Source organism: Panthera uncia, chromosome B1, assembly GCF_023721935.1.
Source record: "Panthera uncia isolate 11264 chromosome B1, Puncia_PCG_1.0, whole genome shotgun sequence".
Lineage (NCBI taxonomy): Eukaryota > Metazoa > Chordata > Mammalia > Carnivora > Felidae > Panthera > Panthera uncia.
Window position 1 is genome coordinate 151,062,566 of NC_064811.1, and position 5,121 is coordinate 151,067,686.

Here is a 5,121-nt window from a genome sequence, read left to right on the forward strand (position 1 = left end):
TAAAACCGCCCTATCTACCATCCCACATGAATCCTTTTATCTGAAGTCTACAGAGAACAAAGAATTACAATCCAGCTCAGAATGACAGAGGACCCATGGTTTTTTCATCAGGATTTGCTTTGGCTAAAACCTATGTATGTTTCGCTTCTCTGTTTTAAAAATGTAACATACAAGGACTCTAAGGTAAAAGCCAAGAGACTAACCAGCACTAGCAAAAAGCTGGTAGCAAATCAGGGCATTTCTTCATCATACTTAGATCCGTAGAATCCATTTCCACCTTTCCCCACAAATGTGTCACAGGGAAGAAAATTCATCACCTTGCAGCCAAATTCTTTTCTGAATGATTGATTCTCTAGATGCGGAATGTAGAAATGGATCTTTCAGGAGAATTATAAACCTTCCCCCAATAAGGAGATTAAAAACATCATGAAATTAATTGGGTCACACGGTTATTGCTATACTAATTTTTCAGAGTGGAAAACTGTAACAGGAAATCTAGAAGCCTAAAAGGAAGTCAGAGGTGGAGGTGGAACGCCCTTGAATTTCCTGCCTTCCCTGCCTGGTTCAGGCCCTCATAACCTACCAGCAGGATGGTCACTGAGGTCTCCTCTCTGGTATCCCTGACATTAGGGCTCCTCTGGCCACCCATGTGCAACACCCTCCCCCAAATTCTTATTCTAATAAACAAATATACTTGTGTTGCCTGCCCACTTATAGAATTCCACTGAAATTTAAAAAATTCAATCTTCATATGAAAACCAGTCAACCTCACTCATAATAAAAATGCTAATGAAAGCAGCAATTAAATATCATTTTTAGTTATCAAATGGGCACAAATATCAAACAAAAAATGATTAGGACTGTAAGAGAGTTACAGAAGAGGCACTTTTGTAAATACCTCTAGTGAAAGCATCAATTAGTATAGCCTTTTTGAAAATCAATCTGGCTATATAAAATCATGAGCATTAAAAGAGAAAAGAAGTCATATGCTTTGACCCTACTTCTAAGATTTTCTCCTAGAAAGTAGTCAAAGTTATGAATGAAGATTTATGTAGAAAAACAGTGATGACAAGTTAAAATTTCCATCCTTAGCAGAAGCAATGTAAAACTCCAACATTAATAAAATAGTGGCCAGGAGGCCACCTCAGGACAGACTGGACACCTGTCTCAATCCATTTAGGCGGTAGAGTGAGTGGCTTGTAAACAAAAGAAATTTGTTTCTCATAGTTCTAGAGCCTGGGAAGTCCAAGATCAAAGTGCAAGCAGATTCTGTGTCTCATGAGAACCCACTTCCTGGTTCATAGTTGACCATCTTCCCACCGTGTCTTCACATGGTAGAAGGCATAAGGGAGCTGTCTGGGGTCTCCTCTATAAGGGCATGAATCCCATTCATGAGGACTCTACCCTCTTGACCTAATCACATCTCAAAGGCCTCACTTCCCAATATCATCACTTTGGGGGTTAGGATTTCATCATGTGACTTGGGGGGGGTGAGGGTGAGGTCACAAACATTCAATCTATAGCAACGCCACAGGGCAGAACCCTGGGGAGAAGAAATTCTACATCTAGAATTAGCTGTGCATACATTGACTAGTGTCCAGAGTAAGAAAAGAGGCGAAGCTGAGTGCAGGCCATGAGTACAGCCATACATGAGCAGGAGGAAGTTGCCTCAGTTTGCAATACCCTGAAAAGTTGCTAATGCAGCATTCAAAATATATATTGACTTTTTGGTAATGTATATACATAGCAAAGAATTCAAGTAATGTAGAATATGCAAATGTGAAGTTTTAGCTCAAACACCACCACATGAAATAAATCATTATTAATTATCTTTTTAAGGTTTTATTTATATTAGAGACAGAGAGAGAGGGAGAGTGTGCAAACGGGGGAGAGACAGAGAGAGAGGCAACAGAGGATCTGAAGCAGGCTCTGCACGGATAGCAGAGAGCCCAGTGTGGGGCTTGAACTCATGAATGGTGAGATTATGACCTCAGCCGAAGGTAGACGCTTAACCAACTGAGCCACCCAGGCGCCCCATAATATTAAAGTGCACATCACCTCAGCAGCTCTCCATGTGTGCATAAACTGGATAGGGGCGCCTGGGTGGCTCAGGCGGTTAAGCATCCGTCTGGCTCCTGGTTTGGGCTTAGGTGATGATCTCACTGTGGGTGGGCTTGAGCCCCACGTCCAACTCTGCACTGACAGCACAGAACCTGCTTGGGATTCTCTCCCTCTCTCTCTGCCTCTCTCCTTCTCACACACATGTTCTCTCCCTTTCTCTCTCAAAATAAATAAACAGTTAAAAAATTTTAAATAAACTGGATATAAGAAATACTTTTATAAAATTAGGATCAAATATAAAGAAAATAATACACTTTTTCTTGTTTAAATGCTGCTCATCATTTTTTAAAAACTTTCTCTGGTGTTTTATTTTGTTTTGACTTTTTAAAAAAAATTTTTTTTAATGTTTATTTATTTTTGAGACAGAGAGAGACAGAGCATGAATGGGGGAGGGGCAGAGAGAGAGGGAGACACAGAATCGGAAGCAGGCTCCAGGCTCTGAGCCATCAGCCCAGAGCCTGACGTGGGGCTCGAACTCACGAACCGTGAGATCGTGACCTGAGCTGAAGTCGGACGCTCAACCGACTGAGCCACCCAGGCGCCCCTTGTTTTGACTTTTTAACGTGGTCATTCATTCCATCAGGTACTGTAGGAGTAAGAGCTTATGATCTAGTTTTACTCTATCTTCTTTACAAAGGTGTCCCATACATCTGCTTATGAAAAATCTTGATGCTGGCTCACACATCTCTAAACCGCTAAAACTGATTAGTGTTTCTAACTCAAGAAACTTCCTTTATTAGGGACAAAGACAGGCTTATTTCTGTATCACATGTTGTCTGGGTTAAGACCAAAATAGAATCAGAGTTGAGAAAAGAGACCTATTCTTTTACTTAAGTCCATGTTTAACAACAACAATAACAAAGTGGCTACTAGATCTCTAAAGCAATAAATGTTGTCTGTTACTGGGGAGTCTGCCCAATCTATTTTGTAATGGCTTTTCAGGACCATTATTTAGAGTCCCCTGTTGCTCTGACCCCGCTTTAAGTGTCCCCGTATTATAAGCATCTGGAGTTACAAGATCTTGAAGTAATCATTCAATTAGTGTTTACTGAGTACCTACTACGTGCTCAATTCTGCACCTGCTGCTTTGGGAGAAAAACGAAAAGTCAAGTCTCTGCCCTCACAGAACCTCCCAGTTGGGGAGATAAGGTGTGTTCCTTCAAAACAGGAACGTAACAGCTCAAAACAGGAGAACAGTGCTCCACTCTGGCCTCCAACTGAGCCTGAGGTTTGATGAGATTGATTACATCCATGGGGAGGGCCCCAAGAGGTCATTCTGTCCAACTTCTCACACTGAAGCACTCATCATAAATGCCTGTTTGTTGAGTAGCCATTGCTGGTCATTAACTGATACCTGCAAGTGACACTTTTAAAGTGGGAAATTATTGAGCTCTTTGTGTGTAAAAGGTTTCTGAACTACCCATTAGTCAACCAGTTCTCCCTCCGAAGCACATAAAACTGTCATTTTTGAGTCACACTGAGTAAACCACAGGCTACCTTGACTCACGGGGACAAAAATTAATTTATGTTGAACGAGAGGTTAGATATGCCCATCTCTGCTACCATTGTAGTTTCTCAAAAACTTAATGTGGACTTATCACTCGTGAGTTAAAAACCAATATTTTTTAACATAAATGTCAGTGAAGGCGGCAATCCAACCTAAAAGGAAGTGTGCAACCAACCGTGGGTTCAAAATCCACCTTTGCCATCTCCAGCTCTGTGACCTTGCACCAAAGGCTTCTCATCAGCAAAATAGGACTATGAAGACCTCCCTGTTGAGGCCATTGTGAGGATAAACATAATTGTGCAGGGAAAGCACTCGTCACTGCTCAGTAACTGTTGAGTGTTTTCCTTTCTTTATGTGAGAGCTTCTCTCTGTTTATGGCCTTATTGGGACCCCTAAATTTTAGTGTCTAATATCTCATTCACTTTAGGCTTTTGGCTGGGAGGAGGCCTAGGTGCAACTCTCTTCGGTTATCCCAAACCCTGGTTCGTCCCACGCTAGCCGCCTCCACCACGCTGCCTAAGTTATTCTCCAAAGAGATCAAAGGCATATACCTGAGGTGCACAGGTGGGGCAGTCCGTGCCACATCTGCCCTGGCCCCGAAGATCGGTCCCCTGGGTCTGTCTCTAAAAGAAGTTTGTGATGACATCACCAATGCAACTGGTGATGGGAAGGGTCTGAGGATGACAGTGAAAGTGACCATTCAGAATACACAGGCCCAGATTGAAGTGGTACCTTCGGGCCCTGCTCCGATGATCAAAGCCCTCAAGGACCCGCCAAGATACAGAAAGGAGCAGAAAAACATCAAGCACAGCGGAAACATCGCTTCCGACAAGATTATCAACATTGCCTGACAGACGCAGCACCGATCTCTAGCCAGAGAACTCTCTGGAATCACTAGAAAGATCCTGGGGACTGCCCAATCTGTGAGCTGCCATATTGATGGCCACCACCCTTATGACATCATAGATGACATCGACAGTGGCGCAGGGGAATGCCCAGCTAGTTAAGAACTACAAAGGAAAATATTTCAATAAAGGATCATAAAGTCTTCAAAGGTAGAGAGAGTACTGAGATTAATGAGGACTTCATGACGAATATAAAAAAAGTAGAGCTGGGGGCGCCTGGGTGGCTCAGTCTGTTGAGCGTCGGACTTCGGTTCAGGTCATGATCTCGTGGTCTGTGAGTTCGAGCCCCGCGTCGGGCTCTGTGCTGTCTGCTCAGAGCCTGGATCCTGTTTCAGATTCTGTGTCTCCCTCTCTGCCCCTCCCCTGCTCATGCTCTGTCTCTCTCTCTCTGTCAAAAATAAATAAACATTAAAAAAGAATTAAAAAAAAAAAGTAGAGCTGAATCTTAACAAATACTTGGGCTTTGGGTAGGCTTCAAAAAGAGGCAGAAGTGGGACCTGCGTGAACAAAGCTAGGGAGGCAGGAATGAATGTAGCAAAAACCAGTCTCCGGCAAGGAGGAAGGCAAAAGAATAAACATTTTCAGAGA

At 42.9% G+C, this 5,121-nt stretch overlaps 1 pseudogene; it reads left to right on the plus strand.

The window, feature by feature from the left end:
- The first annotated feature begins 4,047 nt into the window (after positions 1–4,047).
- LOC125923999 (60S ribosomal protein L12-like) lies at positions 4,048–4,868 on the plus strand (annotated as a pseudogene).
- The last annotated feature ends 253 nt before the right edge of the window (positions 4,869–5,121 follow it).